The following is an 8,954-nucleotide window of genomic DNA, read 5'->3' on the forward strand; positions in this document are numbered from 1 at the left end:
TTCCAGATATACCATTCCAGAGTAGAATATTTTTTTCTGCAGCACTTTAAATATGTCATGCCACTCTCTCCTGGCTTGTAAGGTTTCCACTGAAAAGTCTACTGCCAGACATATTGGAACTCCATTGTATGTTATTTGTTTCTTTTCTCTTGCTGCTTTTAGAATCCTTTCTTTATCTTTGTTCTTTGGAAGTTTGATTATTAAATGCCTTGAGGTAGTCCTCTTTGGGTTAAATCTGCTTGGTGTTCTATAACCTTCTTGTACTTGGATATTGATATTTTTTCTAGGTTTGGGAAATTCTCTGTTACTGTCACTTTGAATAAACTTTCTACCCCTATCTCTTTCTCCACCTCCTCTTTAAGGCCAATAACTTTTAGATTTGCCCTTTTGAAACTATTTTTAGATCATTTAGATGTGCTTCATAATTTTTTATTTTTTTTTCTTTTGTCTCCTCTGACTGTGTATTTTTAAATAGCCTGTCTTGAGGCTCACCAATTCTCTCTTTTGCATGATCAATTCTACTATTAAAAGACTCTGATGTATTCTTCAGAATGCCAATTGCATTTTTCAGCTCCAGAATTTCTTCTTGATTCTTTTAAATTATTTAAATTTCTTTGTTAAATTTATCTGATAGAATTCTGAATTCCTTGTCTGTGATATCCTTAATGTCTTCAAGTTTCCTTGACACAACTATTTTGAGTTATCTGCCTGAAAGATCACATATCTCTGTTTCTCCAGGATTGATCCCTTGTGCCTTATTTAGTTAATTTGGTGAGGTCATGTTTTTCTGGATGGTTTTGATGCTGGTAGATGTTCTTTATAGTGTCTGGACATTGAAGAATTAGGTATTTATGGTAGACTTCATTGTCTGGGGTTGTTTGTACTTATCATTCTTGAGAAGGCTTTCTAGATATTCAAAAGGACTTGCATGTTGTGATTTAAGCTGTATTTGCTTTAGGGGGGTACCCCAAGCCCAGTAATGCTGTGGTTCTTGTAGACTCATAGAGGTACTGCCTTGATGGTCTTGAACAAGATCTGCAAGAATTCTCTGGATTGCCAGGTAGAGACCCTTGTTTTCTTCCCATACTTTCTCCCAAATGAATGGAGTCTTTTTCGTCTCTTCTGAGCGCCCTGGAGCTGGGGATAATGTGACAAAAGCACACCTGGGGCCACCACTCTTAGGACTGTGTTGAGTCAGACCTGAAGCCAGCACAGAATTGGGTCTCATCCAAGGTCTGCTGTAACCACTCGTTAGCTATGGCCTATGTTTGCTCAAGACCCTGGGGCTCTACTATCAGCAGGTGGCAGAGCCTGCCAGGCCTATGTCCTGCCCTTCAGGGTGTCAAGTTTCCCCAGGCCCTGTGCATGTCCAGAGGTGTCATCTGAGAGCCAGAGACTAGAGTCAAAAACCTTGGAACTCTACCTGATGTTCTATTGCACAGCAGCTGAGCTGGCACTCAAACTACAAGATGCATCCCTTCCCACTCTTTCCATCTTTTTTCAAAGGCAGAGGAGCCTCATCCTGTGGCCATGGCCAACAAAGGCTCATAGAAAGTACTGCCAAACTACCACTGATGTTCCCTTACATGGGCTCTTCAGTCAGCTTGTGGTGGATGTTGCCTGGCCTGGGACTCACTGTTCAGGACAGTGGGCTCCCCTCTGGCCCAGGGCAAGTCCAGAAATGCTGACCAAGAGCCAAGCCCTGGAACTGGGGACCCTAAGAGGCCACTTGGTGCTCTATCCCCCGGTGGCTGAGCTGGTACCTAAGGTGAAAGACAAAGTCCCTTTTGCTTTTCCTTCCACTTTTCTCAAGAGGAGGGCATCTTACTCTTGTAGCCACCACAGCTGGGAATATTCTGAGTCTCACTTGAAGCCAGCAAGTTTCAGAGTCTCACCCAAGGCCCTTGACATGGTACCTGGGTATCACTGCTGATTATTCAGGGCCCAAGGGCTCTTCAGTTAGTAGATGATAAATTCTGCCAGAATTGGGTCCTTCCCTTCAAGGCAGCAGGTTCCGTTGTGGCCCAGGGTGTGTCTAGAAATGTCATCTGGGAGCTAGGGCCTAGTAAGGGGGCCTCGTGACTCTGATTGGTACCCTATCTTGCTGTGGCTCAGCTGGTATCCAAGGTGCAAGACAAAGCCCTCCCCATTCTTCCCTCTCCTCTTCTCAAATGAAGGAATGGGGTCTCTTTGGAGCTGTGAGCTGCATAGCCTGGGGCTAGGGGAGGGGTGAGGCCAGCACTCAGCCAACTTGGCTGGTGTCTCAGTAGGTCACATGCCCCACCTGTCCATTGTCTCTGGGTCCAATTCAGCAGAAGGACTTGCCTAGGGGTTGCAATCCTTGTGGCCTAGACTGCCTTTAAAATTTATTTTGAGCCCCAGAGCACTGTAGCCCTCAGTGGCAAGGCTTGCAGGAACTCAAGTTTGGACCACTGTGATTGGTGATTCCCCTCTGCCTTGGGCTAATTTAAATGCTGCCTCTGTGAACAGGTGTCAGCTGAGTTTGGTTGTGTTTTCTTTTATACCACGGCAGCACTGAGTTCACAAGCATCACTTCTGTTTGTGTTTTCCATTTAGTAAAATATCATTACTTACATATATAAATATCAATTAAATCAGGCACAGACTAAACTAGAACTAAAAGATTGATTGTTTTTGGTAGGGCCTCAGGGATCACCTTGTTCAACTACTGAGTGTAGTCTCACCATAATCAGGGTAGCTCCTCTCTTTCTATCTCAAGGTAGGCTTGCCTGGGGCAGGCATAAAGAGGTATTTTTCCTTCTGGAAAACTGACCCCTGAGCTCAAGTCCCTTGAGTATTTCTGTTGGAGGAAAGGACCAGGAATGAATCAAATGGGAACACAGGCATTTGTCTCCACATTTACTTAAATAGCTTCAAGGAAACAATGAGTCAAGATCTTAGGTGGCGGTTTCTTGTAGATGGCCTTCCTTCAGAGGCAGAGCTAAGTTTCTTGTGAGAAGATGAACTGAATCTTTTTTATTCTATGCTGATATGGGTTTAGGTACTTGGCTGGTGAGTTTGGAGGGAGAGTTGGTTCTTGGAACCTTCTCACTCACTCCTCTTCTCTGTGGTCTTCCTTTTTGGGGGATCTACACATACAAAGAACAAGGACCATATATGATATGATTATATTTTTTCTTTCAATTAACCCTTCTCTGTAACCTTTTCATAAGAGTATTTTCAAGTAGAAGAAGGGGAGAATACATTGTCTTTAGTATAGCATGTTTTTTCAGGTGTACTAGATAGGATAGATCTAATATCCTATTTTCAGTTCCAAAAGAGAGTAAGCAGTGAATGCTCTTGTAACAGTATAACCTACAATGCATATAAGCAATTTTTTTTTTTTTTTTGAGACCGAGTCTCGCTCTTTCACCCAGGCTGGAGTGCAGTGGCGCGATCTCAGCTCATTGCAAGCTCTGCCTCCCGGGTTCACACCATTCTCCTGCCTCAGCCTCCTGAGTAGCTGGGACTACAGGTGCCCACCACCACGCCTGGCTAATTTTTTATATTTTTAGTAGAGATGGGGTTTCACCATGTTAGCCAGGATGGTCTCGATCTCCTGACCTCGTGATCCACCCGCCTCGGCCTCCCAAAGTGCTGGGATTACAAGCATGAGCCACCATGCCCGGCCTGCATATAAGAAAATTTTAAGTCCTTGCTTTCAAAACACTCAAGACTCTTGGAGACAGCATTAAGAAGCTTTTTCTTGGTACAAGATAATTACTAATAATAAGTTATTAGAAAACTATGTTTTATGAATATAACAAAGATATATTTATAAAACCCCAAATTCCATATTAATAAAGTATGAATTCATGAGGTTTTACTCTACTCAATATTATCCATTAAACTTCATTTTATACCCAACTATGAGTTAAGTTTAAATTCGTTTGAAACTTGAAATCTATCACTGAAGTTTTCACATGAGAAACTTAAATTCTGGGAGGAAATTATGATTTGTCTGCATGTAATTTCTAATTTGTATTGTGCTATTTCAGTGTAAGGATAATGACATGAAATAGAAATTGTCCTTTAATAGACAGATGAAGGTAATTATAGTGATTATAATAGATGATGGCAAATATTGCAATAAATGGACTAATTTAGTTCACATTACAGGAACTGTTAAAACTAAAGCATTAAATTATGTGTGCAATATTTATTAAAAATCACAGAGCACAAATTCCTTTGAATTGGTAATTTTATAGAAACCACCTCTCATCTTTAGCAACCCAAATTCATGGTACTTGTTCACAGATCAATACCTTCTAAAAGTTAGAGCCCAGCAGTATACTCTCCTTTGCACTTTTTTCTGTTCACCTGCTTCCGTCCCTCTCACTTTCTTTCACCCTTCTGTCCTCCCTCCCTCTCTATCTCCCTTCCCTTTTCTTTCCTTGACACCTGTAAGAGTTTGTCTCTTTCTCCATGGGTATTTACACCTGAGGAGTTATATGTCCAAGCCCTTTGTCTTGACAGGGGTAGAGGCATGAAGAAATGGCCACAGGATCAGGGGGTAGAGACTGAGAAGGAAGAAAATCTTGACATCCTTGAAACATTGTGGTCCACAATTCTTTTCATGCTACTCTACTTCCTGGAGATGTAAGGCATTGGATAGTATCAATGGATAAAAAGACAATATCAGAGCTGAAATCATCCTTTCTACTTTGATGATGACTTTTTACTTGCAGGATTTCCTTCCTACTGGATCTTTCTGGGAAGTTCTCATTTGTGAGGTTGGTTTAGTTGGCCCTGGATTAGTCTGGAGAGCTTGACCTGCTTGGCTTTTGTGTCTCTTCCTATTCCGTTCTCAGAATTGATGCTACTTTTCAGCAACCCTTGCAAATGCCTTTTCTAAAAATGTTCTCAGCAAAACAAGAATCCTAATAATTATTCCTTCTGAAGCAGATGGCCTAGTGCCACCTGCTCCCCGTCTCTTCTTCTTATCCAAAATAAATTTTCCTCTTGACCAAACTCTCTTGATTTTGCACTGGCATTCTATAGCATTGTACAAATTATGCAAGACTTAAATCACACCTAATTTCCATCTCTGCCAGCAGGGATTGCTACCCAGAATGGAAATGGGAGAGACTCAAAAGAAACCAGAGGAGAATCAACCATTTGAAAGGAGAATCAAGTGATTGCAGTTGACCATTTTCTGTTAGGAAAGTCTAGGAACTCAGGCTATCAGTTCCTAACCCACCCACAGCCTAGTGAGTAATTTATAAAGCCTTCTTCTGATTGGGTTGTTGCAGTAATAATACTATGTGCCTCTATCTGACAGAAACAGCTCTCTAGTTCTTTGAAAGGGTTCATAGAAATTGAGAATGGTTATGCCTATGGAGGAGGCTTGGGCAAGGAAGGCCACAGCAAAGGTCTTGCAAAGCTACCTCTTTCAATGGAGGGAGTTGATGATTTGATTGCAGAGACTGTCCTAATGATCTGGGTTTTTGTATTCCTTTATTTAAACAATTTCCAACTTGTTTTTATTCTCCAATAATTCTGAGCCAGATTTTTCCTCCTTTACTTTAATTTGCAGAAAGCTCAAGAGATGTAAAATAATTTTAAATATTGATTTGAGTCAAATATAATTAGATGTTAAGTCTTGTAGAGCAAATTTTAAATAATCTGAAATATAACCTGTGCATCCCCAGTTCTAGCAATCCAAAGCCCATATTTAAGTGTTGGTGAGTACATTCATAAATTTCTCAAAATTCCTGGTGTGCCAATGGCACCCTTGTTTCCATGCTGACATAAATGTCATTTAAATGGGATTTAGGGGCTGTTTAAAAATTAAATGCACCTACTTCATATACCATTTAGTAATACTATATTCAGATCCTGTGTCTTCACCTATGTTGTCTCTTCTCTCTGGATTGTTTTTTTCCTTCACCTTTAGAAGCTTTTTCTAATTCACCATCAACCCCCCTCTCCACAACTTATAGTAAACTTTTCCCATACCTGGGCTACTCATGTTTCTTTAACATTGTTGCACTTCAGTTTACTTGGCCTGTCCACATAAGACCGTGAGTTCTTTGCTTGCTTTGTTAGCACATACACTAAAATTGGAATGCTGCAGAGATTACAATGGCCTCTGTGCAACGATGCCACACAAATTTGTGAAACATTCCATATTTTTTAAAAAGAAGGGAAGTCCAATGGAAGAGAATAGAGAACTCTAAAATATGACAACACACCTACAACCATTTGATCTTTGACAAATCTGACAAAAACAAGCAACAAAGAAAGGATTCCCTGCTTAACAAATGGTGCTGGGAGAACTGGGGAGCCATATACAGAAAATTGAAACTGGACCCCTTCCTTACACCATATACAAAAATCAACTCAAGTTGGATTAAAGACTTAAATGTAAAATCCAAGACTATAAAAACCCTAGAAGAAAATCTAGGCAATACCATAAAGAACATAGGCACAGGCAAAGATTTCATGACAAAGATGCCAAAGGCAACTGCAACAAAAGCAAAAATTGACAAATGGGATGTAATTAAATAAAGCTTCTGCACAGCAAAAGAAAGTATCATCAGAGTGAACAGATAACCCACAGAATAGGAGAAAATTTTTGCAATCTATCCATCTGACAAAGGTTTAATATCCAGCATCTACAATAAACTTAAACAAATTTACAAGAAAAAAACAACCCCCTTAAAAAGTGGGCAAAGGGGGCCAGGTGCAGTGGCTCACGCCTGCAATCCCAGCACTTTGGAAGGCCTGGCAGGTGAATCATCTGAGGTCGGGAGTTCAAGACCAGTCTGGCTAACACGATGAAACCCTGTTTCTACTAAACATGCAAAAAATTAGCCGGGCGTGGTGGTGCATGCCTGTAATCCCAGCTACTTGGGAGGCTGAGACAGGAGAATCTCTTGAACCCGGGAGGCAGAGGTTGCAGTGAGCCAAGATTGCACCATTGCACTCCGGCTTGGGCAACAAGAGCAAAACTCTGTTTCAAAAAATAAAAAGTGGACAAAGGACATGAACAGGCACTTCTAAAAAAAAGACATACATGTGGCCAAGAAACATATGAAAAAAGCCTCAACATCACTGATAGTTAGAGACATGCAAATCAAAACCACAATGAGATGGCATCTCACACCAGTCAGAATGGCTATTATTAAAAAAGTAAAAAAGCAACAGATGCTGGTGAAGTTGTGGAGAAAAAGGAACACTTTTACACTGGTGTGTAAATTACTTCAACCATTGTGGAGGCAGTGGTGATTCCTTAAAGACCTAGAGGCAGAAATACCATTTGACTCAGCAATCCCGTTACTGGGTATAGACCCAAAGGAATAGAAATTATTCTATTATAAAGATACATGTACATGTATGCAGGATGCATGAGGATGTAGTGATCACTAAAACAAAAACACACAGCCACTGATGGCAAAGGACTCACCTTCTTTTTTCTGTAAGTTTCACTTTTTCAAATTTCTAACTTTTATTTTAAGTTCAGGGGTACATGTACAGGATGTGCAGGTTTGTTACATAGGTAAATGTGTGTCATGGGGGTTTGCCACACAGATCATGCAGCACTATTCACAATAGTAAAGACATCAAATCAACCTAAATTCCCATCAGTGATAGACTGGATAAAGAAAATGTGGTACATATACCCCATGTAGTACTGTGCAGCCATACAAAGAAATGAGATCATGTCTTTTGCAGGGATGTGAATGGAGCTGGAAGCCATTATCCTCAGCAAACTAATGCAGGAACAGAAAACCAAATACCATATATTCTCACTTATAAATAGGATCTGAATGATGAGAACACATGGACACAAGAGAACAACACACATTGGGGCCTATTGGAGAGTAGGGGGTGGGAGGAGGGAGAGCATGAGGAAGAATAGCTAATGGATGCTGGGCTTAATACATAGGTGGTGGGATGATCTGTGCAGCAAACCCCCATGACACAAATTTACCTATGTAACAAACCTGCACATCCTGTACATGTACCCCTGAACTTAAAATGAAAGTTGGAAATTTGAAAAAGTGAAACTTACAGAAAAAAGAAGGTAAGTCCCTTGCCATCAGTGGCTGTGTGTTTTTGTTTTAGTGATCACTACATCCTCAGTGCCCATGACAATGCTGGGCACACAGTAGGTACCAAGTAGATGCCACTGAGTTGAGGAGAATAGCAGTGTTGCTCCTTAGCTCACCCATGCTGCCTTTCATTGCTTTCTTGGAGAAAAGTATTACCTTGCAACAATATTGCCCTGTTAGGATTTGTGCTTTTAGGTACAAGGTGTTGCTATCTTTAGGGCCACCATGACCACCTGGGCTGGAATGCAAAAACAATCTTTTGAAGACGTCAAATAGATCTGACATAGAAACTGACATCCGTTTTCTTATACCTGGGTAAAGGGATTGAGCACATTACCATTATGCTTCAATAAAGCATTCTTTTTTCCCCATTTGAAAGAATAAAAGTGGTTATTGAGATACTTGTGAAATGCAGCAAAAAGTAAAATTTTATAAACAGTTAAAAAATGAAATGGCTGAAATTAAGTTGTCACTAAAAACCATCAAAATCCTCTTAAAAATTATAATTATTTTATATTTTGTAATATTTGATATATAAAATATGTAACACATTTACTATAAAACATAGTAGTAAACACCGTAAACCCAACACTCAGCTTATAAAACTAGAACATTAAAAATATAGTTTCATCTTGGGAGGCTGAGGCGGGCGGATCACGAGGTCAGGAGATCGAGACCATTCTGGCTAACACGGTGAAACCCCGTCCCTACTAAAAATACAAAAACAAGAAATTAGCCAGGCGTGGTGGCGGGCGCCTGTCGTCCCAGCTACTCAGGAGGCTGAGGCAGGTGAATGATGTGAACCCGGGAGGCGGAGCTTGCAGTGAGCCGAGATCGCGCCACTGCACTCTAGCCTGGGTGACAGAGCGAGAGTCT

The 8,954-nt window shown here is 40.8% G+C and overlaps 1 pseudogene; it reads left to right on the plus strand.

Moving 5' to 3' along the window:
* Window positions 1-6,057: 6,057 nt before the first annotated feature.
* On the plus strand, window positions 6,058-6,157 carry LOC115936340 (uncharacterized; annotated as a pseudogene).
* Window positions 6,158-8,954: the final 2,797 nt, after the last annotated feature.

Source organism: Gorilla gorilla, chromosome 9 (assembly GCF_029281585.2).
Source record: "Gorilla gorilla gorilla isolate KB3781 chromosome 9, NHGRI_mGorGor1-v2.1_pri, whole genome shotgun sequence".
NCBI lineage: Eukaryota > Metazoa > Chordata > Mammalia > Primates > Hominidae > Gorilla > Gorilla gorilla.